The sequence below is a fragment of the Anomaloglossus baeobatrachus genome, chromosome 1 (genome assembly GCF_048569485.1).
Source record: "Anomaloglossus baeobatrachus isolate aAnoBae1 chromosome 1, aAnoBae1.hap1, whole genome shotgun sequence".
Classification (NCBI taxonomy): Eukaryota; Metazoa; Chordata; class Amphibia; order Anura; family Aromobatidae; genus Anomaloglossus; species Anomaloglossus baeobatrachus.
In genome coordinates, this window is record NC_134353.1 from 370,185,809 (window position 1) to 370,212,248 (window position 26,440).

Below are 26,440 nucleotides of genomic sequence, written 5' to 3' on the forward strand. Positions count from 1 at the left end.
TTCAGCTTGACTGACTTTCATCAGTGAACAGCACTAAAGCCCACTGATGCCTCGTCCAGCAAGACGATAATGCCTGTGTCTAGTGGTGTGGTCAGGTAACCTTGCAGGTCGTCTAGCACGCAGACCACGCTGATGTAAACAGTTTTGCATGTTCTGACGTGACCCTTGGGTGCCTCTCACCTCCCTTAAATGTGACTGGATTTGTGTGTCATTTATCATCTGGTTCTGAAGGGCAATGTTCACAATGAAGAGATAATAAATGTGGGATGTGGCCAAAGGACGTCCACTTCTAAGCCTGTGACTATTCCAATCTCTCAATAGCTCTGTTGCAACTTTCTGATGACACTCTATGACACTCTTAGCTCAGTGGTCACTTCCTTCTAAGAACTGAAGCCTGATTGCGTGAAGTCTTGCAATGGTGAGGAACTGTTGATCAATTGTAAGGAGTCGTCTTGGTCCCAAATTTCAAAATGAGAACAGCATGGTGAGGACGACTCTTTAAATACCAATTCTAATTGAACCCTGAAATTTACTGGGATCAAAGCTCTATTTTGAATTTTGCCATTAAGCTCCTTTTCAGAGAGCAGCAAGTTGTGCAAAAAGTACTGAAACATTGAACAGTTCGACAAGTGCTTTCAAAAGGTTAGAGAAGGTCACCTGAAAAGGTTAGAGTGCATTTTAGGATCATACTGAAAGTCAAATATACCTAACATTTTGTGAGTAGTGTATATATAGCTAATATCCCTAAATGTTAGCCTACTGCCTTATTATATACTACTCCGAAGTCCCCCTCAGTCTTGTTACTACCTTACTCAAGCGCTCTTTTTTCTAACTGTAGACATCTTTAATAATTTATGTCCAGTAGTCCCTTTTGAAAGACACAGCAGCATCACATTAGGGAATTGCCATTTATGTACTTTGCTTTCCATAGTTTTTCTTTTAATGATTCGTGTACATTCTTAATAGATTCCTTAGACTGTTACGTGCTGCCAGTATATGCTCAAGGTTTAGCATACCTGGTTTAAAAAATATGCAGGCTTTAATCCGCTTTGCCTTGAACACGACAGAATATTGATAAATACACATATAAATAATGAAAGGCTTATTTCCTTCATAATCCAAGAGAAAATTGCATCTGTCTTTGTGAATCGTTGAGCAGAAAGAATAGAGGCATTTTGTTTTATGTTCTCATTCTCTACATCACAAGGACAAGTAGATGCTGATATACCCCTTCATTTCATGTATTAATATTTCATTCCATGGCTGTAACCCATTCAGTATACTAATTTCTCAGTCTGTTTTATGACAAGCCCATATCTGAAATACATGCTTCACATATTACCAACCTGTGTAATGCTCAGAATTATTTTTTTGCTGACAATGGTAAAATACATGACAAAGCATGGTAAAGTTAAAGTTAAGTGTATCAGACTTTTGTGACCTCCTTCCTGCTGTATGGCAAGGCACACTTTCTGAAAATATACTTCAAGAAAAACTGCAAGATGCCAAGATATCAATTGAAACTCAATTACAAAGTGTACAGCAATAATGCTGCATCTGCATTAAGAGTAGGTGTGAACACAGACAGAAAAGAGTCCCTATGGAAGAACAGTATATGGGCCCTTTGCAGATCAACAGCTTCTTATAAAACATAATTCCCCCTACTTTGGAGGGGGTAATGGGCCCCTTTTCCTATTGGGCCCCTGTGTGGCTGCACCTATGGTATATTTGTGCCTGATAACGAGTAGTAAATGTGTTTCACAGCATGGGGATAAACAGAACTGCAAAATTAGGACATGTTTAATAAATTATATACCGTATTTTTCGCTTTATAAGATGCACCGGATCATAAGACGCACCCCAAATTTAGAGATAAAAAAGGTAAAAAAAAAATAAAAATGGGGTCCATCTTATACTCCAGTGTTGTCTTAGTGTTGTCTTACTGGAGGGGGGCAGCGATAGTAGTGAAGCGGGTCACAGGAGGCAGAGGTTCTGCTGGCACACGCTGGCATACGCGGCGGGTCAGTGGCTGCAGGTGTGGCGGCGGCCATAGCGGCAGGTGCGGCGGCATCCGTGGCAGCAGGTGCGGCGCTGTCCGTTGCGGCAGGTGCGGCAACGTCCGTGGCGGCAGGTGCGGCAACGTCCGTGGCGGCAGGTGCGGCAACGTCCGTGGCGGCAGGCGTGGCGGGTTAGTAGTGTCAGCGGCGGGTCAGTAGTGGCAGTGGCGGGGGGTGAGTGGTGCAGCAGATTGGTGCGGTACTTCAATAGCTAATTAAAATTAACACTGGATATTTATCAAAGTTAAATCTGTACTAGTCCTTCCCAACATAATACAATCTCTCTACCCTTTAAGGGAAGCTGTAAATGAGAATCCCTTTAAAGAGAAGCCAATTGATGGCTTTATGACCACAAAGTGTCCCTCCAGCAGCTAGAAATCATGATTAAAGAGGAGCAACCATCAGGATTTTCATATATAAACTAAAGCCAGTGCTATACTGGCGCTATCATGCTGATTCTCTACATACCTTTAGTTGTTTAATCGGATGTATACTTTCTGAAATATAGGCAAGTAAAGTTTGTGCAATGCTCTGTTACTTGATTGATAGCAGCTACAGAATATGTAATAGGTGGGTCAGATTTTGCTGGTTATTCCCACCCCTGTCTGCCTGCCTGTCCTTCCTCCCTCTTTCCTCCCCCTGTAATAACAGAGACAAAGAAAGGAAGGACAGGCAGACAGACAGGGGCGGGAATAACCAGCAAAACCTGACCCACTTATTAGATATTCCGTTGCACTGATCATTAAATAACAGTGCATTTCACAAATTTTACTTGCCTATATTTCAGAAAGTACACATCCGATCTCGCAACTAAAGGTATGTTTAAAATCAGCATTATAGCACCAGTATACCACCGGCTTTAGTTTATAGATGAATATCCTGGTGGTTGGTCCTCTTTAAGGGTGCCAAGCATGCCTGAAACCGCTATCCATGCATTTACTGTCTGCCTTGTGATGCACAGTATGTGAACTGGAATAAATACAGAAAATTTTGTATTTCAGAACTGGACTCCTACACTTTTTTTGGATTACACTGGCTATGGCGAACCTGTTGCCCAAGCTCCATACAGAATGAGGATTAGCAATATTGTGAGCTGGACTTTATATTTTATTCCCATCTTACACAACAAGACCAGCATTGGTCTTAAGAATGGGGCTCTTACACGTACCTATGTGAGTGGAGAGCCGGTAGGAAGTCCCATTCATTTCTATAGAAAGTCCTGCCACTACCCCATTGACATGAAACAGACCCTGTTCTTGACAACAGCATCTATTGAACATTTATTTCATATCCTGTTTATATGGCATAAATGTATGAGATTTGAATACCCCTATAAATGAAGTCATTACCAATGGGCATGACAGAGCAAAAAGTATAACACTTAGTATACAGCACTGTCGTTTAGATCAGGCAGGATATCATATAATTCCTTTTATGAGATTGAAAACTGATTTTTGTGACCCTGTAAATGATACTGATGTATTCTCCCACACGGCATACTCTTTTTATTGGTTCACTCATCATTGAAAATGATGCTAATATATACAGCGAGAGTCCAGCAGTCTGCTGCAGTAATTCCAGCAAAGAGACAAAGTTCAGCAGCAAAGTGGCTCTCACTAACCAACCATGACAATGTTTTTCGCCTCCGAAGAACAAGCTGAACCTGGCAAACTCTTATTCTATTGCTATTAAAGCCTTCTCTCTTTTGTGAAATTTTCATCCCCATTGTCAGGTCCTGTTGTGTGCTAAAAGTCACACACCTAGAGAGCCTTGCTCCTGTCAATCGTTATGTCTTCTACAGCACGAGAGCATTCATCTTTCTTTCCTACAAATGTATTCACCCTGTTGTGCGTGTCCTGTCTTTTCTGAACAACTAAAATGATGTAAGAACACTTGTCACAAGAAGTAAATGGCTGTGGTTGCAGAAAGTGTGGTCTCATCACAGATCTGCTGCAATGTGATTTTAGGGTATACATACCTGGTGGACTTTCCATGTTGAAAATCTGCTTAGTATCACAGTACTAGCAATGTGGATGGGATTTTAAGAAATACCAATCACATTCCAAGAAAAAAAACAACAGCAAAATCTGATGTGCAATGTGGATTTGAAATGCATAAGGTAAAATCTGTAGTAATACAGCAACCAAATCTGCTTCAAAATACTCAGTGCGGCTTATGCAGCAAACCTCTGCTGCTGAAATGAAATTTCACAATGGTTCAGTGGGGACATACTTTTAAGAACCACCTGTATTGCAGTTAGAAAGCATTGGCCAAAGATTTTTGTGGCAAGAACTCTTTGTATTTCCCTTCTCCATTTAGTCACTAAACGTTTTCGGTCTGATTGTGGCTACTCATCTGCAGAGCTGATGAATGCCTTAAAAGAGGAGTGTATACAGAAGCTGATGGATGGGTAAAGATTAGTGATGAGCGAGCACTATCATGCTCGGGTGCTCGGTACTCGTAATGACTAGTGATGAGTGAGCACTACCATGCTCGGGTGCTCGGTACTCATAAAGACTAGTGAGGAGCAAGCACTACCTTGCTCAGGTGCTCGGTACTCGTAATGACTAGTGATGAGTGAGTACTACCATGCTCGGGTGCTCGGTACTCGTAATGACTAGTGATGAGTGAGCTCTACCATGCTCGGGTGCTCGGTACTCGTAACGACTAGTGAGGAGCAAGCACTTCCATGCTTGTGTCTCTTAACGACTAGTTGAGGCTCGGATGGGTGGAACCAGAGTACCTGAGTATAATGGAAGTCACTGGGGAACTCTACCATTTCTCTGGTAAAGCAACTGTTTGTGTTGTATGGGTACACCAAGATCAGCTCTCTAGTATTAGAATGTTCATGTGTAGTTAGGAGCCAATCGGCCTGGGCTTTTTGCTTTTGTATTGCTTGTATTTTGTTATCTTGGATTGAATGAAAACAAAACTAATTGCAGCCAGTTGCACCAATCTTGTCTGGAGTGGACTTAATTGCTGCAGTGCCCATTTTAGCCTCTATACCATGAAACAAGAATCCCAACAGCCAATCCCCAAACGGTATATCTGTCTGTATGTACAAATCTATAAATGTTTGCCTTTCTGGACCTAGCTATGTAAAATGGGGCAGTCATGCTGGAACAGAAAAAGTACTTCCCCAATGTGTTTCCACAAAGGCCAACCCTTGAAAAACAAACCTAAAACATCCATCCTAAACCAAACTTAAGTTGGCTCAATGAAGTCAAGTGGGTAACATTCACTTATCATTCACTAAAACATTACATCCAATGCCCGGCATTGTGCTTGAACGCAGGGGCTCGGCATAGCAACCCATACTATGAAGCTCCCCGTCCACTGTTTTTATGCAGATGTTAATCCTAGAGGAGGTTTAGAGCTCTGCAGTTATGGAGTCAGAAGAGTGTTAGTGACTTTTATGCACTATATGCCTCAGGACTTGGTGACCCCACTCTAACTCTACATGGTCTCCACTCGGTGTCTGAGTTACTTGTGTTCCTAAATGGTTACTCCTTTCAATAACATCTTTCATAACTGATCACTTAATATTTAAGCGGGAACGAATGTCATTAATTGACCTGTTATAATGGTGGCATCCTATGACCGTGCCATGCTCAAAGTTAATCAGCTCTTTGGAAAGATCCATCAATTCACGAATGTTTGCAAAGTCAGTCTCCGAGGCCAGGTGCTCGATACTATTCGCATCTAGTAATAGCACTGAATGAAAAAACTGAATTTATTGATTCATTATCTAGCTTGCGCTAAGACTAGACTTGTTATTAGTAACTCTAATTTATAAGCCAATATATCACTTGATATGATTGGGCCTTTTATAGATTTATTGAAGGGTGCTACTACTGGAATATCAACTTTATTGGATGCCATAACAAAGCCCATGGAAGCTTATAGCTTACAAATTGTGTAGCTTACAAAAATGTGAATCAATCCTTCAGGCACCATATCTGCCGGCAGAGTTGTCAGAGATTGTTTATAAAGTTTATTTTTTATTCCTCCTAAATCTTTGACCAGCAGAGTTACATACATACTAATAGGGGGCCGGCTACTAATTGCAAGAGATAGGAATGAATCATTTACTGACCACCAGAAACAAACAAGACACTAAATGATAGTATCCACTAATTAACAAAAAATATATACTGGATGCTTCAAGGACCACAATGGCATATAGATTGCTTGTGGTTCTGGTAAATCCAATGTATACCGGCAGCCAGCCACCATTGACTTAATACTCAGTGAGACACTATGCTGTAAAAGAATTTTCTTCTCTCTCCCTATGCTGCTGCCAAGCTTTGAAATCCATTTTCAATTCTACAGACTGATCCACTGTCGCCTCTAAATTGTGTGCCTGATGTGCCTTGAACTTTTTGCATTATTGGCAGACCTTCTAGATATAGAACATTTCACCTACTTTAAGATCTTCAATCACTTTAGGATTCTTGACAATCAAAGAGCAATTATCATGAAACATATTTGGGCTTAAAGAGGTTATCCACTGTGTGGACAAGCCCTACTCTTTCTACTTGTTCACCCCCATAAAAATAAGCCTATGCTCCCCTCCGGTGTGGCCGCGGTTCCAGAGATGTCTGAAGCTGCGTTCCTGAGGCCCACAAGTCATTATGACATGCTGGCCCCACGACCAATCAGTGCCCGGCATCTCTTTCCTTGCCTTTGGACATTTGAAAAGGGATGTGAGCGCTGTGCTGACTTCCTACTCAAACGTCTGAAGGCGGGGTGAAGGAAGCTGCACTAATTGGTAGCAGGGCCCACCTGTCAAAGTCACATGGTCTCCAGGAACCTGGGTTCAGACATCGCTGGAACCGCGGCCACAACAGAGGTGAGTATAGGCTTATTTATTTTTACGAGGGCGAACAAGGGGAATGAGTAGTGGTTGTCCAAGTAGTGGAAAACCCCTTTAAGAAGACAAGAATGTAAGGACAAATTAGGATTTTGCTAAAAAAAAAAAACCCCAAAAAACCCCAAAGAGCATTAGAAATTAAAATTTATTTATTCGGGAGGGGGTTACTTTCTTGACAAGCACAACATAAAAATTGCCTTTTTTACATTTTCTTGTTGCTAGAGAGCATATCATCATCTATATTCTGTATAATTTCATAAAGGTGGTTAATGCTAATCTATACTTTTACCTTCTATACGTTTTACATCTAAAACATATAGAAGGTAAAAGTATAAATTAGCATTAACCACCTTTATGAAATGAAAAGATATTTCAGGAACCTATAGATTAGCTTGTTAGTTACTTTTTAGAGTATTTTGGAGGTGGTTAAAAACTAGATGCAGGAAAAAGTAAACTGTTAGAATAAAAATAATGCCCAATCAATAGCTCTAGGGTTGCTGGATGCACGGGCATATGCAGTTATTGATTCAAGTCTTTGATTTCCTAGAATGCAGTCTTATTCATTTGCAGTGGCGCAATGTTTGTGCTAGCCCGGGGAATAGTCTGGTATATTCATGCGATTTGTGCCTATACTCTACACTATTAGGCATGGCATTCATAGTTTCTCCCCATACTTTGAACTGATTTGAACTAGTGGATAATCCAGAATATTGACCAATCAGGACTAGTCAATAATAGATAATTTATTTTACAACAACAAAAAAATACAAAAATACACTGCAATATGCTACATTTTTTATTTTAATTTTTTACAAATAATCAGATAAAATTGCTGCAGACCAGATAATCTAAATATATGGTTGTAGCTTTGAGGTAAGTATGGTGTATGGGGAGTTATGAAACAGATATCATCAGCCCCAGCAGGTAAAAAAAAAGAATGGAAAATCTGTTAATTTTACATCTAAGCAATTAATCGTAGAACATGAAACATTCATGCTATTATTTCTAAATCGATCAACCATAAATAAGGCTGGAAGGCTAAATCTAAGCCCCATTTTTAGATAAAGTATCCTCGAAGAACAGGTGTCACAGGCTATTATGTAATATATCAATCTCCATGTGTTTTATATTAACTGCGTGGTATCAATTGCCTCCTCTATGCAGCAGAATATTCTACGTTCATTGTCATGTGTTTTCAGCGGTGTATGTTTCAGTGCTCCGTTGCCTCTCTGTTTCCATTAGACAGCGATATCACTCACACTGGTCATCTGCGGTTATCGCCCATGCTGATGAATTGTGCAAACATATTAGTTGCGGGACTAGTGTTTTGGTTAGCTGCAATTTGCTTGCCAATACATATCTTGTTCATCAGAATGATTCTTGACATCCTCTGCCATCCCTTTATCAACTAATTGCATAAGTAGCCCTTTTTTTCCACTGGAAAATCCCTTTTGGTTGGCTATTTTCTGCAGCCCATCTACCCCTGATGACCATGCCTCATTAAAAGTTGCTCAATTTTACTACTTTTATGTAGATTTGCAAATAAACAGGTTCACAAATATGTGATCATTAGATTTTATACTGCATTGCAGGCTCATGCGTCTCTATTTCCATATAGACTAGCTTCAGTCAGAAAAGGGCAAGCATCTTTAAAGGGAATCTGTCAGAAGGTTTTTGCTACCTCATCTGAGAGCAGCATGTTGTAGGGGCAGAGATCCTGAATCCAACGGTGTATCACTTAGATTAGTGGCAGCAGCCGTTCTGACACAATTAGAATTTTTAGATTTAGCAGAGCTGATAAAGCTGTCCTCGCCCATACCAGGCTCTCTATAGAGATTGAGCATTGACAGTGAGGTGCCAATCAGAGGAGGAGCAAGCCGGACTGCCATTCATATGACATAGTCTGAGCAATGAGAAGTCTTGCTGTGTCCTGAGAGTTAGGGTACCTTCACACTTAGCGATGCAGCAGCGATCCGACCAGCGATCTGACCTGGTCAGGATCGCTGCTGCATCGCTACATGGTCGCTGGTGAGCTGTCAAACAGGCAGATCTCACCAGCGACCAGTGAACAGCCTCCAGCCAACAGCGACGTGCAAGCGATGCTGCGCTTGCACGGAGCCGCCGTCTGGAAGCTGCGGAGACTGGTAACTAAGGTAAACATCGGGTATGGTTACCCGATGTTTACATTAGTTACCAGCGCACACCGCTTAGCTGTGTGTGCAGGGAGCAGGGAGCCGCGCACACTGAGCGCTGGCTCCTTGCTCTCCTAGCTACAGTACACATCGGGTTAATTAACCCGATGTGTAATGCAGCTACATGTGCAGAGAGCAGGGAGCCGCGCACACTGCTTAGTGCTGGCTCCTTGCTCTCCTAGCTGCTGTACACATCGGGTTAATTAACCCGATGTGTACAGCAGCTACATGTGCAGAGAGCCGGAGCCGGCAGCACAGGCAGCGTGAGAGCTGCGGAGGCTGGTAACTAAGGTAAATATCGGGTAACCACCTTGGTTACCCGATGTTTATCTTGGATACAGCTTACCTCAGCTGTCAGACGCCGGCTCCTGCTCCCTGCTCGCTTCATTCGTCGCTCTCTCGCTGTCACACACAGCGATCTGTGTGTCACAGCGGGAGAGCGGCTTTGAAGAAAACGAACCAGGGCTGTGTGTAACGAGCAGCGATCTCGCAGCAGGGGCCAGATCGCTGCTCAGTGTCACACACAGCGAGATCGCTAATGAGGTCACTGCTGCGTCACAAAAAGCGTGACTCAGCAGCGATCTCGGCAGCGAGCTCGCTGTGTGTGAAGCACCCCTTATACAAAACAAAAAAGGTCTGTGGAGCCTCCGTTAGGAGTCTCGACAAGGAATATAGCCAGATATCCTTCCGGGAAGGACCTAGCCAAGGAGTGGCTCTTTTTAGGAGACCACCGTAACCACCATATTAAGTGGACCTTTTAGTCAATATCCAGGTCTTGACGAGTTTAAAGATATGACAAGGTAAATACCAAGGCCAGGTATCCATCCACAGACAGCTGTTTCGGGGTATTGCACCTCATCAGTGTGGAGTAGGATTCTGGCTAGGTGGAAGCAATGCCTAGTAGACGAGCAAGACAAAATCACTGATCTCGGGGAGACCAGCCAGAGAAAATACTGCCAGCAGCCAGCGAGGGTGCTCAACACAGTGAAATCCTAGGTGCATTGCCCCCTGGGAAGTATGGAAATAAAAAAAGGACTGTAGAGCCTCTGTTAGCAGTCTCGACACAGAAAATAGCCAGATATCCCTCGGGAAGGACCTAGCCAAGGGGTGGCTCTTTTTAGGAGACCACCATAATCACCATATTAAGTGGCCCTGAAAGTTATACAAACACAGCAAATAAACAACAGATTGGACCTTGATAAGACAGACATCCATGAATTCTAGCTTTTAACCTTTGCAGAATGATGTCTTCAGCTTAAACAGCAAAAAGATGCTGACAGATTCCCTTTAACCAGTAAAAGGGTTAATTTTCGTTTTTATCTCTCCATATTTCCCTCCCCTACTTCAAAGAGCTATAATTTTTTATTCTTCTGTGAATATAGCTATAGGAGGACTTGTTTTGTGTCGTTTTAAATTAGACCATTCATTTTATTACTCAATGTGCAGAAAAACGGGTAAAAATGTCTCTGAATTATGATTCTTAAGGTCAGCATGATTACAGCCATATCAAACTCGCATTGATTTTTTTTTATTCAAATGAAGAAAAACAATCAGAAGTTAGTAAAAAAAAAAATAAATAATTTTGGCTGGTTGGCATTTTCTGGACCTGTAACATTCTTCTTGTAGGCTTTGCATGGAACTCTGATGATTTTATTGATACCAATTTAGGGTAGATATGACATTTTGATTGTTACAGCAGTATTTTTATGGAGGAGTTGTGACCCTAAAACTAGTTGCCAATTAGAGATTATTTCTCATTGTGGCATAAACTGATTAGGTTAAAAGGGGTTGTCTACTAATCAGACAACTTCTCATTCCCCCCATTTGTCTTCATTAACATAAGCTTAAACTTGCTTCCGCTGCCAGTGCCATTCCAGTAGCTAACAGGAAGTGGGTGGTAGCCACAGCTCTCACTTCCTGTTAATTACTTATACGTCTGAAGGTGGGGAGAGAGAAGCCGATGCTGATTGGGTGCAGGGCTCGCGTGACGTATCAACCTCATATGAGGCCCGGGAAAGCAAGTGCCAGCATTGTTGGAACTGTGTCAGCACAGGAGCCGAGTAGAAGCTTTTTTATTTTAATGGTACAAACATGGGTAATGAGAAGTTATGCTCCAAGGACAACCCCTTTAATTGTATATTTTTGAAAACCAGACTTTTACAGATGTGCTGATACCAAATATGTTTGTATTTATGTATTTTGATGGCCAGAAAAGGGGATTACTTGGAATTTTTTTTTTTTAAATTGTATTTTTCATTTTACATTTTAGTTCCCTTTAACTAATGATCTCCTGATCGCTTGTACTAATTGGTTATTCCTACAGTATTGCAATACATAGTGAAAATCTTGGCCTCCTATGAAGTTCAGCCTGCAGCTGTGTTTCACAGGAGAACCAATGCGGCAGCGATGGGAACCTTTAGCAGCATTAACAGTGGTGATTAAATGGTTAACAGCAGCAATCAGAGCTCAACTCCTGATAGACACACATGCTGACTATATAATATAAGCTGTTCTCCTATGATCAGTGGCAAATAGTGCTTCAAAGGAGCAGTTTTTCTGAAGAACTTATATTACTGGGATACACGACACAAACCAGGGAATAATGGTGTGAATTTTTTCTAGTTCGATGATACTAATGAAAGTGTAGGAATGTACGAAATAAATATAATACCACCAGAAAAGGTTTAGGAGCCACTGCGGAGAGCCTACAAAAGATACCAATGCTCGTGCCTAATCTCACAGGACCTTTTTAGTATGCAATATATAGATATGTGTATGTGTAAGGTAGTTTCATGGGTAAAACCATAACCATTAACTCATTTGAAACATTGCTTCAAGGTCGCTGTTTTCCAGCACCAATATTAATGGTGCCTTCGCCTAGAAGCAGCAGAAGGATTAATCACAGGTAGATTCTACTTGCCTGAATAACACAGCATGTCTAGGTAGATTTCATCTGACTTCTAGAGGCGCTAAGTAAATTCTCCTCTTACTTCGGCTTCTCTATCGGTGCCAATAATTAGTTGATCTATCTAAGAAAAGAAGGTGGCTGTGCTCCAATAAAAGTGGACTTTACACTAGCCTTGTTGCAACATTTTGGTCCCATCACAGAACCGTTGACACAAGAACTAATTAAAAAGTCCACTTTTTCCACAGAATAATTTATTGGTGTGCTGTCGCCTTTTTTTTTTCTTATATAAGACTTTTTGGGTATGTGTCTTGGAGGCATGGACCACTGCATCAATATATTTTCGTGCTTCTTCAATATTTGCCTCTCTACTCTACATCATGGTTAGAGTTAGAACATGACGACCATTTCATATTACCATTTCTTTCTCCTCTCATTTATTCCTAGAGATCCCCTTTTTGATTCCCATGGTATATCTTACTATTTCCATTTGCTGCCTTCATCCCTAACGATTGAAAACTACCTGCCTTTGACGTGAAGCAGCTTACCTTTACAATGTCATGTGGCTCCACGCCCCTCTCATATACCGTATTTGTTTTCGTCTTACTACTTCTATTTTAATTGGAAAACTTCTTTAAATAGAGAGTAAAAAATATGGGAAAGAATATTAGTCTGCATCAAGAATTGGACAAAGGTGGAGATTTCTTCACCATTAGAGAGATCTACAGTGACATCTTATGGCAAATGGCACTGACTGCATCCGATGTTAATACATTTACGAGACGAGCGTCTGTCCTGTTTTCAGCTTTGGTGATGCAATTTGTTTACTAGTCGGACAAATGCCCCAAAAAAACACATTAAAACTATCTACCATGACCAGCTGCTAATCCTACCAATGTCAGATGGAGCGAATATAGAATTTGTAATAAAATACAGTAAATCTATAGGACTATCAAATTGGTGTCCAGCATCTTTCTTATTCTATTGGATTCTGTACGGGCTGCAGCACAGTGGTGTCTAGCAGCTACTAATCCAGTATCTTACTTCTCCAGCCAAGGCATACATGCATGTGGGGAACATGATATAATATTATGAATAAAACATCTTTTGGCAGACAAATATGCGGCGCTCGTAGGCAGATAATTTGGGTATGCTAATATTCTGCACATTCAGAAAGCAATCACATAGGGGCGTTGATTTATTAATAACAGAAAAAAAAAAAAATATATATATATATATATATATATATATATATAGATTAAGTTTGGTCTCAAATGGAAGGGTCATGAGTGAAATATCTGGTTAGAAAACTTCATCAAAGGTTTTGCTCCAGAAAACTGGCTTAAAACACTTTAAAAAGTTGAAAAATGTTGCCGCAATGTTTAGTTCGCCAGAGCTCGAGAGGAACCTAGGTAGACTGGCGAATGGCCATGCCCACCCATCAAATTTGGCAAAAACGCAGGCATTTCTAATTAGCATCTTTTTTTAATCTTCAGTACAGTACTGAAGAGAGTGATCAGAACACTAAATTTGTACTTTATTTAGGAGCTATATCCCCTATAAATCTATATGCTTAGTTTATACTGTAAGAATGGAGTGAGAAAGTTCCAGCACATCCCACAGATGTTCGATCAGATTAAGATTTGTGAAGTTTGGAGATCAAGAAATCATCTTAAACTTATTGTCTTCTTCTCCAAACCATTCGGGAACAATTTTTGCTGTGTGTCACGATGTATTATACTCCTTAAAGTCTTCTGACATTAGAAAATACTGTTGCTATAAAAGAGGTACTAGTGTGCAATACGGTTAGGCTAGGCAGTACATGTCAAAGCAACAGTCAGAAGACTGTCAGGACTCATATTTTCCCAGTAGAACATTTCCAGAGAATCATACCACCCTTGCTGGCTTGCCTGGTGGCATCTACACCCCATGTAAATGGAGCACATGCAACTGGCCACCTTTTTACCCTCACTCCGTTGGTCCAGTTGTGATACATGCCCATTGCAGATGCTTATGTAGTGGACAACAGTAACAATGGGCACCATGACCACTCTGCAGAATTGCAGACCTATAAACGGTTTGTGGAAGTACTGTGTGTTTGGAGAACTTTCTATCGTTAGCAGCATTAACTTTACGGCATGTTGCTCTACTGTGGGACAGGACCAGATGTACTAACTTTTATCAATAAGCCTAAGTGCTAAGGACCTTATTACTTGCTTGTTAGTTGGCTTTCCTTGGACCACTTTTGGCCCAATCGAACCACTTCATAACAAGATTTGTTTTGGAGATAGTTGGACCCAACTGTCTAGCCATCACAAGGCAAGGTTGCTCAAATTCTCACACTTATCTATTTTTCTTGCTTCCAACACATCAGTTTTAGGAAAGGACTGTACAATGGCTCCCTATGTAATGAATATCCCATCCTTTGACAGGTGCCACTGTAACAAGATAACCAATGTTGTTTCCTTCACCTAACACTGCACAGACCTGTAATGAGAACAAAGGAAACCTACACCTCAAGACAAGTGCACTTTCTGGTGCAACAAATCAATGAAATGTTAAGTGGCCCTCATGACATCTCCAGACATACAGATATTGTTGGCGCACACAAGAGTTATCAATAATGTCATGGAGATAATGTCAGGCACTACACTATCACCACTTTTAGCACTGTCTGCAACAGATTTAACAAAAATATCTCAAATACCATATTTTGTCAATGAAGGCGCTTTTTACCATTAATTTATTTATTTATTTATTTTTTTTACAGAAAATGAATAAATCCCTATATGTTGCTTTTGGAACAGCAACCCCGCCCTATTTCAAGAACATGGTTCCAAGAAAAAAATCATTTAGTAGGCAAAAGGCTGACTCCATACATGTTCCATAAACTTTAACTGTAGGGAGCTTTGCATTATGCTGGGTAGCAGAGCTATATTTTCCTAGCATATGATTTTTTTTCTTCTTAAAGGGAACCTGTCACCAGTTTTTTGCCCTATAAGCTGCGGCCACCACCACTGGGCCCTTATATACAGCATTCTAACATGCTGTATATAAGAGACCAGTGGTGGTGGCCGCAGCTTATAGGGCAAAAAACTGGTGACAGGTTCCCTTTAACAAAATATCTGTATGTGTCACGTAAAGCTCAGACATCCTATATATCATTATATGGATATTGTTCACCAACTTGGATACAATAATTCCACTGGCGTAGGTATACAATAGAAGGGGGGAAGCCAGCAGTGCTTGAAAATAGTATACATACAATACTGAGCAAAAGATGTAGGCAAGTGTGCAAAAATCGCTGTGTCAATATTGAACTGCTAATAGTTTATTTTTATCAATTAACAAAATGCAAAGTGAATGAACAAAAGAACAATCTAAATCAACGATTGGTGTGACCACTCTTTGCATTCAAAAAAGCATCAATTCTTCTACATACACCTGCACAAAGTGAGGGATTTTGTAGGATTATAAGTCAGGTGTAAAAGTAACCATTTATACCAAACAAGTGATAAAGAGCATTTTCATGTGTAGGTTGAAACACTGTAATTAAATGAAGCAGAAACATCTACATAGGGAGGAGATTTAAAACTGTTTGAGCAATAGCCATACTCTGCCACAAGGGTGAGGTTTTGGAAAATAGTTTCATGTAACAGGTCATAAACCTTGGAAAGACTAAGTAGGGCAATAAGATACAAGGTAGTTATACCGCATCAGGAATGTCTCTTCCAGGCCAAGATTTGAAGATAACTGAAGTTTCAAGATGCATCTTTCAAGATCTTATGATGAAGCACCAAAAAAATGGGCAATGCTGAGGACTGTAGAACTGGTCCGCCAAAAGGAACGTACTGCAGCAGATGAAAGACGTATCATGTGTACTTCCCTTCAGAATCAGAAGATGTCCAGCATTGCCATCAACTCAGAAATGGCAGCAACCAGCGGGACTCCGCTATACTATTTGGAGAATTCTTGCCAGAATTCTTCATTGACCAATTGTGATAAAAAAATATTTTTAAAATGTAAACAAGGTCACGCAACTCAACTAGGCAAGGAAACATAGTGTTAAGTCACCACCGGAGTCCGCTCCATCGACTTCTACTCAGATCGCCAGGCGACGCCGTGGATAGTGCTGGTGATGGGAGAGGAGTCGATGCCAGTGGCGCCGGTGGGCGCAGGCTCCGCTCATTCACTGGTCTGGCTTTCCTGGGGATCTGCAGTGCCACTGGCTGACTGTAGGTGGCAGGTGTCTCCCAGCTGAAGTACCATCATTCAGCTACAGCCTATGGGAAGACACCACACCCTTTTTAATGCCCCTCCTGTCTGCTGACCTCTGCCAGAGATAGTTCTGAAAACTATGGTTCCTGTTCCGTCCTGTTCTGTGATTTCGTGTGCTGATTACCACTTGTTTCCTGACTACGTCTCCTGCCTGCTGTTTTTGTACCTCTCTGCCCGATCCGGTTTTGACCTCTGTTTGTTTCTGATTACATCCTTGCCTGCCGATTCTGTCCCTGTTCCGCAATCCTGGTTTGACCCTGCCTGACTACTACTCTCTCGGACTGCAACCTGCCACAGGTAGTGATCACCTTGGGGCCTGTGTAATTCCAAATCCCTGTATAGGGGTTAAAGGGTTTTAGGGTTCTAGGCGTCCTGCTTGGTGAGTGGCTTCCCTCTAGCCTGTCCATTACAGCCAATCTGAGTCTGTGGATCCAGGCAGGCGTTACACATAGGAACTGGGGTGCAAAAAGTCAGCATGTACTTAGGATTGAGGAATCAATATGTAAAATATTAGGCTGACAGATTTGACAGTTTGTTCCATAAAAGGTTGGATACTGTTACAATAATGAGTGTCATCAGACATTAGTGAAGCACGATGGAGGTTCCTTGCAAATTAGGGGCTTTAATTCAACAAATCAAATTGGGTATTTGGTCAGAATAAATGTGTTCTCAATACTGAGAAATTGTCACACAGAGTTTTACACAAACTTTGCTAACTGTCATGGCCACATTGGACTCAGATTGCAAATTCTGACACTCCGCCAAATGGTTTGTCTGGGATCAACACTTGTTCCTTTAATCAAGTTGTGGGGAGACCCATCACATCTGTTCCCTATCTATTCATACAATTGGAATTATTATTATTATTTATTATTATTATAGCGCCATCAATTCCATGGTGCTTTACATGTCAAAGGGGTATACATAATAAGGACAAGTCTTAAACAATACAAGGCACAGACTGGTACAGGAGGCTAGAGGTCACTGCCCGCGAGGGCTCACAGTCTTCTAGCCATGCCAGTGATAGTGTATTCTGTGCTTGTCTGTGAGTTGTGGTGTCCTAGACTCTCTTTGATGAAAGACGGCCAGAGAGCCCCATAGGGGTGAACAGGCCCATGACGATCGGGAGGGTTAGGGTAGGAAAGAGTTAAGTGCTAAGGTTGGAGACACATAGGGGCTGCCTGATTGGTGGGAGAGTCGGGAAAAGGGATTGGGTGAGGGACAAGATATGGGAGGGTTGGTGTGTGGGTATAAAGGGGGCTGTGCAGAGGTCACTGCCCCTTTTGACCTACAGACAGCGTGTCTCCCCTGCGCTGCTGCCTCCCTGACTGACGAATGGTGGCGGTGCTGGAGCTGGGGAGGGGGGGGGCATCTGAGGACATCTGCGAGGACGCGTCTGCGGGGCTGGAGCGGCTTCTCTGCTCCTGCGCCCGGACCTGCGCTGCGCGCTCGGCGGGCGCGACCGCCGGAGCGCTACTCCCCCGTCGGGGGGGGAGAAGACAGATTTAGGAGCCCCTTCGGGGACCCTCCGGGGCAGCGGAGTGCACCTCACCTTCAGACGTGTCTCCGGCCGCCGGGAGGAATCCTCGTCGGAGATTCCGCGGGCCGGGGGTGGGCGGAGCTTATGCGAGGCCTACTTCCGGTCTGCGGCCTGCACGGCCACGGACCAGAGCAGCGGCAGCCCCCAGTGAGGTGCGGGCTGGGGGTGGCGCCCGGCACCACAGAGCGGACGGGGAGACTCCCTGCAGACGGCAGGGGAGAGAGCATGGATGGAGGGGCGGCACGGATCGGAGCGGTAGTCGGAGGGGGCTGGTGGCAGGGTCATGCGGTCGGCAGGGCCCTTGCGGCGGTCTGTTATTACGGTACCTCCCAGCAGGGATCAGGCTGGGGGGTGTTCCTGGCATCCGGACGGAGAGGCACGGCCTTCCTGCAGTCGGCAGGGAGGGGGACCACCGGGAGCTACAGAGATTACAGCGGTGCAGCAGGCGGGGGCAGCAAAGAAGGATGGCGGCAGGACGCCGCGCCGCGGCATGAAACAGAGGACAAACAGGAGGTGCACGGAGGAGCAGGGTGCGGTGACCGTGGGGGTTGACGGCCGCAAGGTGCGGGCTGTCCCCTCGCTGGTCCCCCCAGCGGACTTCAGCAGCTCTTCTTATTCGGGCGAGGAAGAAGGACCGAAGGAGGCAGCAGGACGGATGAACGGCAGCAGGATGTTCGCGGTACGGCTGCTCCGGATTCGGTTCAGAGGCAGCCCGGTGAGAGAACAACCAATATGTTTAATGTTGTGGGTAGTGTTAGCGGGGACGGGGGTTCCACCGCGGGGAGTGGTTTGCCGGGGGTTTAGTGCGGTCGGTCAGTCGGGGTTACCCGGGGTGGAGTTTTGGGGGCAGCTGCTAGGGGTGTTGCAGGGATTGTCGGCTGAGCGGTCAGGTCGAAGCGGGCCTGGGTCCCTGGCGGGGGGAGTGGGTGGGTCCCACGATCGGGGTGGCTGCCGGTGGTACCGGTGCGCAAGGTAGAGACTTAGGAGGTTGTGCCGGCGGTTGTTGCGGGTCAGGCGGACGGCGCGGCGGCCGTGGCGTTGGTTAGCGAGGACGTGGAAAAGGATGATGAGGTTGTGCGTTTGGATGTTAGGGCACGGAGCGAAGTTACGGGTGCTTTGGGAGTCCGTTAGGGGTGCATTTAAAAAAGGAGGTGAGGGAGTAGATAAGAAAAGGGGAGTATGGGGAAATATTTTCACTGCTTCCCTTGGAAAAGTTTAATTTGGATACAGTGAAGGCAAGTGAATCTGAAAGATAAGGAGGATAAAAAAAAAAAAAAAAAAAAGGGGGAGGTGTAGGTTGATCCCGAGGACGTTTACTAACTGGCATTGGAAGGCTATGCGGCCGGGCATCTGGTGGGAACACAAAGATATATGTTTTGGGGATGCGTTTGATAACGGCTCCGGCGCACCCCTTTTGAGGTGGTGCCAGGGGCCCGGGTGCGAGTGGCGGGTCTTTGGCTGGAAAAAAGAAAGGGGCGTGTTGGAAATTTAATGAGGGGCAATGTAAGTTTGGGGGCAGCGTGTCAGTTCAAACACGAGTGTTCCGGTTGTGGAGGTTTCCCACTCTTTGGCCAGGTGTTTCAAAGGGGGAAAGAAAAGTCGGGGGAAGGTTTTGGTAACGGGGAGGACGCTAGTGAGGGTCGAGGGATGCGTCCCTATTTAAATAGATATCCGGATGACCGGGCGGCGGAGCTGTTTGCTACGGGTTTTATGGAAGGTTTCCGGGTTCCGTTTGATTTTGGGGCGCCGGTGTTTCGCCCGGGTAATTCGGGGTCCGGAAAAGGACATCCGGAGGTGGTGACGGAAAGGCTGCAGAAGGAGGTGGAACGGGATGGATGGCGGGTTCTGGTCCAGGACCCGTCACTCCCCAACTTGAGGGTTTTCGCTGCTGGGAGTGGTACCCAAGAAGGAGTCGAACGAGTATCGGCTCCTTCATCATCTCTCTTACCCGGCTGGGTTGTTGGTGAACGGCGGGATTTCACCCGAGTGCCGGCGGTCTGTTATGTATCGTTTGACAAGGCGTTGGAGTTAGTGTGGGTAGTGGGCAAGGGGCCCCGATGACCAAGGCGGACGTGGAAGCAGCTTTACGGTTACTTCCGGTGCACCCGGAGAGTTTTTTCACCTTTGGGGTGCAGGTGGGATGGGCAATACTATGTGGATCAGTGCCTGCCCATGGGTTGTTCTATTTCGTGCGCTTAGTTTGAAGCGTCAGTTCGTTTGTGGAATGGGTAGTCAGGGATGTGGCGGGTGTCCACTCAGGGATACACTATTTGGATGATTTCTTTTGCGTGGGCCCAGTGGGCTCCTCGGTTTGTTCCTTGCTGTTATTTACATGAGAACGCATTGCAGGAAGCCTGGGATTCCGGTGGCACGGGGGAAGACAGAAGGGCCAGTGACGTCCCTGTGTTTCTTGGGCATTGAAATTGACACGGTGGCTATGGAATGACGATTGCCGGAGGACGAGCTGCGTGTTTTGAAGGTGTCGGTGCAGTTGTTGCACTGGGCTAAGAAGGTGCGGTTACAGGATTTCAGTTGGTCCTTGGGAAGTTGAATTTTGCCGGTCGCACTAGGACTATGGGGCGAATATTTAACAGGCGTCTGGCAAGCGCAATGGCAGGGGTGATTGCTACAAATTATTTGTCAGAGTGACAATGACAATGAAAGGAGGTTTGCTGGTGTGGGGCTGCATTCCTTGAATGATACAACGGACGGACGTTATGGGTGAACAGGGCAGTATCAGATAGCCAGCTGGAACTGTTTGTTGATGCGGCGGGGGCATCAGGTTTTGGGGCAATTTTAGGACGCATTGGTTTGTGGGCTAATGGCCACGGTTTTGGGTGGAAAAAGGGGTTTGTGACATATTTGGCGCTGGTGGAAATGTTCCCCCATCATAGTGGCGATGGAGTTTTGGGGCCCAGAATTTGCGGGCAAGAAGCTTGGTGTGCATTGTAATGACATGGCAGTGGTGTATTTCGATCAATTCATGGTCGTCAAAATCGCCCCCGGTGGTGTGCTACTTGAGACATCTGGTGTTGGGTTGCTTAGAACTCAACAGGTGCGTGGTGGCGCAGCATGTGCCCGGAGTGCAAAGTGAAGTGGCTGATGCGCTCTCGGTTTCAGTCCCACAGGTTCAGGCGACTGGTGCCAGGGGCGGACAAGGTTGGAGAACTATGCCCGGCATGGCTGTGTGACCTGGCGTCGGGTAGCATTTGAGGGAATCAGGAGACCGGTGACTGAGGCTACTTGTGACGATACCAGGCTGTGTGGCGGGAATGGGAGGAATTGGAGAAGGCGGATTTTATGGAGCTTGGTTAGACAGGCCGAGTGCTGGGGGTTTTGTCATTGATTAGCTGGGATTTTTCAGCAGGCCGGTCCGTTTCGGTGATGATTACAAGTTGGGCGGTGTTGGCCTTCTTGTTAAAATGCAAGGGGTTCGGGACGTGGCAAAGGATTTTCTGGTGCGGTAGGGGATAAAGGGTTTTCAAAGGACGCGTGGTCGCGAGACAGGAGACGGCCACTATTGTTTCCGTCGTTGATTGGTTGGTGATGTGTTTGGGTGATATATGCTCATCCGATTAGGTACGAGGCTGTTTAAGGTTGCCTTCGTATTGGCATTTTCGGGGCTTTCTGCATCAGAGAATTTGGTAGCCCTGCCAGGCATGCGGTAGGCGGGCTGTTATTAGAGGTTGTTACGCTTGGTAAGGATGGCGCGAGTGCCGGTATGGTTTTCGATAGACAGACCAAATAGGTGGGGGACGTCTGGTGACATTGTTTGAATTGCCAGGGCACCACCTATGCCCAGTGGTTCAGGTGGCGGAATTCTTGCAGGTGTGGGGTGGCTACCCCGGTGTTTCTTTAGACATGTGGATGGATCTGCCTTATCGTGATTCCAGTATGGCAGTGTTGAAGACGGCTTTAGTAAGGGCCGGGGGAGTAGCCAAGGGATTATGGGTCCCACTCCTTTCGGATTGGGGCAGCGACCGAAGCGGCTACGTGGGGGGGCTGAGTGAGGATTGGACCCGGTGGATTGGGAGCTGGGATTCCTCCAGGTTTCGTTTGTATATTAGACCACATCTGATTAGGTGATGTTTGGTGACAGGGGGGGGTCCTTTATTGAGGATGGTTTGGTGGGCAGTCTCTTCGTGCGGAGCGGCGATGTACGAAGCCCGTGTGAAATGGCTCGGAGTTTGGGGCATGACTTGGAGTAGAGTTCGCCCTGAATTGGTGTATTATAGCCGGATTGACAAGGAACCTGTTGTTTTAATGCTGCATGTGCGGGGGAATGACTTTGGAGTGTGGACGGCGTGAGAGTTAAAAGGGAGAGCAAGTTGGACTTACTTCATTTGTGGAGGGCGTTCCATGGCATTGTGATTGTGAGGTCCGATATGGTAGCCCGAAGGCAGTGGCGTTTTAGGAGTGGATCGGATTAACAGGGCCTGGGAAAAAATGGAACCGGGCGATTGGCAGGTTTGGAGCGTGGAACGGAGGTTGGTGGTTCGATTCGAGGAGTTGGAGAAGTCCACCGAGCAGTATTTGAGGCGTGATGGGGTCCATTCTCACGGATGGCGGTTGGATTTGTGGACGTTGGGTTTGAAGGATGGAATAGAATGAGCATTGGGGGTGTGGGGGGCCCGGGCCAAGTAAGGTGTCACTTGGCCGGTCTGTGGCGGGGTGATAGGTCCGTTCAGAGAGGTTTGGTGTACCGACAGTAGGTTTGTTGGTATGAAGCCACTCAGGGGGAGTGGCTTTGAGTTGGATGGGAACTTGTAGGCGGAGGTCCTGCAGGTTCTGGGGAGGGGTAATTAACAATGGAACGTTAATTACCCTACACCTCGGGTCGGTTGGTCACGGCCGAGGTGGTCCCCTGGGCCGGTTGGAGGTTACGGCCGGGGGATAGGAATGATGGTTTGGCTCTCGGATGGACCTATCAGGTGTCATTTTGTGGAGAATAGGTATATATGTACAGGTTCAGGTGTTAATGGGGTGGCATGTTGAGCCACAAGTTTGGTACATATATACTGTTGAATAAAGCTGTGGCCATTCGGCAATAAAGTTGGAGTCTGTGTCGTTACTAATATGTTTAAATTAAGGGGAAGTTTGTCACTGGAGACCCGTTTATCCCTTATAGATACGTCAAGTTGTGCTTAGTTGTTACTTTTTGCTTGAGGCGGTTGTGGAGTATACCCCTGTTACTTTGTACTTCCTTACTGCTCTTGTTTTTCTGCTAAATCTCTTATTGTCTTATCCTGTGTGATAGTTTTGTTTTTTTTCCTTGTCTGACTTTATCTGTAATTTCAATACACTCTTGGCCCCAGTTCCCCATTATCCCAAACTCATTGTAACAGAAATACAGGCAGATACTTATCCTTTATGTGGTAGCATCACAGAGCAGTTTAATTTATTTATGACCCCAAACATTCAGCCAATGTCATTAAGAACTATATTCAGAGTAAAGAAGAACAAGGAGTCCTGGAATTGATAATAAGGACCTACAGAGCCCTGATCTCAACATCATCGAGTCTGTATGGGATTGAATGAAGAGACAGAAGTATTTGTACAAGCCTAAGGCTATGTGCGCACGTAGCCTTTGTCCCTGCAGAAATTTCTGCAGCGATTTGAACAGCACACGTGCGCTTCAAATCGCTGCACAAAGAGTCCGTAATGAAAAAAAAAAGCCGATTTCATGCGCTCTGACTGCAGCCCCTCCCATAGACAGAGCGGGGGATACAGGCAGAGCGCAGGAAAGAAGTGACATGTCACTTCTTAGAACGCATGCTTCGGGCAGCAGCCAAAGCGCTGTGCTCTAATACGCCAAGTGCGCACGTTTCCTGCATAATCTACATAGATTATGCTGGGGACGCAGGACGCATGCAGTTACGCTACAGTGCAGATCGCAGCGTAACTGCATGCAAATACGCAACGTGCGCACATAGCCTTACATCTACAGAAGATTTATGGTCATTTCTCCAAGATGCTAGGAACAACTTCCCTGCTGAGTTCCTTCAAAAACTGCAAGTGTACCTAGAAGAACTGATTCGGTTTTAAAGTCTAAGAGAGGTCACATCATATATTGATTTGATTTGATCTCTTTTGTTCATTCACTTTGCATTTGTCAATTGCTAAACAAAATTCTATTTTTGAAAGGACCTTTACTTTGCAGCATTTTTTCCATACCTGTCTAAAACGTTTGCACAGTACCGTATGGTAAATGCATGGCAAGCGAGGTGTACAGTCTCCATGTCGAGTGTTATACCATCATTGTGGTACCACAGTGACATCATATTATATAGAGTATTGAGCAGAGCAAAGCTGAGATGTGAGAGCGGCTAATGAATAATGTCCATATTTCAAAGTACAGTTCAAATATTAAAAGACTAACCTAATAGATTTTACAGCAGCACCTTCATCAGGCCCATTACGATATAAGCAAGGTATTCTATACAGGTGACATTACACTGTTGTGACCGCTCTACAGATCTGCAGGTACACATTCCCTGTGCTGAAATACAAAGTGCTGAATAGAGCAAGGGTCAGATGCTGAATGCTTCATTGAGAACCAAGGTACACACGCTGATCATCACTATAAATCGCCAAGTGATTATTGGTTTTTGTGGGGTAAATCCTACTTATTTTCTATGGGAACCTAAAATTTTCATCTATACCCAGTTTTTATAACGTAATATTTATGTGCTTATGGCTTATCAAGGTTAATTATGTTCTTCCCATATTGCACACACAAATCAGAGCGTGAAGAATGGTTATGGTTGGTAAAAAATAATGTTGTAAATCAGGATAGGTACAAAAATGAGTAAAATTAGTGTATTAGACATAGTCACTACAATTTCTTCAAGGTTCTCCAACCTAAAGACATAAGAGAATTTCAATGTTGCAAGACAATATCCCCCATTACAAGGCCTGCCACCTTTCAAATAGTTTTTTTTGTCATGTTTTTTAACATTTATAATACTAGTTTGTTTTTAGATTTCCTATCTCTCATGTACAAAGGCTTAGCTATGTCTGTTTTCACACAACTTCTTAAAGTTACACCATTGCTGAAAATATCAAAATGTTTTCAGCATCATAATTGTATCCCAGGACCCAAGGATTAAGGATAAGTGTCCATTTTGGCTTAAGGCACTGAACAGTCCTCTACTAATACGGTAAAATGAAAAATTGGACTTTTATGGTCTATCAGCCAGATGAAGGGTGTGCAATTTCAAGGTGACTTATCCCATCAGAATTTATGATCACCATTATTTTTCCAAAACACTAAAGTGATGACATATTCAACCAAGGCATCATATGAAAACTCAAAGCTGGCATATTGTCCAGCCATATTTTACAAAACACCAACATTATTGATGAACCTATTGTGCCTTGTCTTGACCTTTCAAAAGTAATTCCTTGATGACATTGTGGTCATAATATGAAGCTTCAAATGGAGATAATAATTTGGTTTATGGAATTAAAAGGATCATAACGGATCCACCAACATCATTGGTAAAGGCAGGTATGCACCAGTTTTCGTTAACCAAGACACTAAAAACAGTTTATTTGATTGAACATCATTGACAGCTTAACATAATATTGAAATCTCAGAAGGAACAAATCCATTAAATTTGTTATTGTTTGGTAACAATTTATATCATTTTAATGAAACTGTATGGTACTTTAAGACAAAGGCATTCATCATCAAGAATGACTTCTGTAGTGAAGGTCTTGTCGACTCTCCAGATGGGGACAGCAGGGTGTTCACTGGCATGTGCTCACATTCTGGGGATTTCTCCATTTCGTACATTCTGGAGATGTTTTTATTTTGCCATGTGACGCATATAGCCATGTGGTTGCCAAGAAGAAGCAACAATAATACTTTGTTTCAATGACACTAATACTTTTAACTAACTGCCAGAGCTGCGTTATGCCCAGTGGCCATTTTACTTCCATGGTGCCCAATAACAAAAAAAAAGGATGTGGGTGACCTTTACAAAAGGCAGCTTTTAACAAGCACAACCACCTAGGGGTAGGTTAGTCAGCGGCATTATCTTGTTAGTACAAATAACCACATTATTCAATCTGATGATCCAGTGCCTTCGCTTTTCCATGAATTAACCATCTCCTATAACAAAAGACATTTTCAGAGGCACATCGTAATTCAACACAATGCTAATATATACCAACTAATTATATGTTCATCTGCACACCCTATAAAAATCCAAAATGATCCTAATTCATGAGTTGTTTAATTGTTTGCCTTAAATAAAAGGGAGTAGCCCCCGTCTGCAAACAGTGTGCCGGCAGTCTGTAATGCCTCAAACAGCTCCTCATGGTTTTACGTCTTCATGATTTACCTGTACATGTCTCCCTCTAATTGCATGCATGTTCACATGCCCAATGTTTGCTTAGTGAACAGTTTTGATGATAATAGACGCAGGACTGTTCGGATACCCCCATGAAAAAGATTCACCATTCTGTCTGCACATGCAGCATTTCCACACCAGAGACCCCCCACCTCCTCCCGCACTGCTATGTGTCTCACTGACATAATTAACAGATCTTAGAATCATTTTATCTACGACTACTTTGGTTTTAATTACT

At 44.1% G+C, this 26,440-nt stretch overlaps 1 protein-coding gene across 5 annotated transcripts in view; it reads right to left on the minus strand.

Annotated features, from left to right (window-relative positions):
- PSD3 (pleckstrin and Sec7 domain containing 3) overlaps positions 1-26,440 on the minus strand; it is a 926,316-nt gene that overhangs the window by 214,059 nt on the left and 685,817 nt on the right. The gene's annotated exons all lie outside the window — the stretch shown is intronic.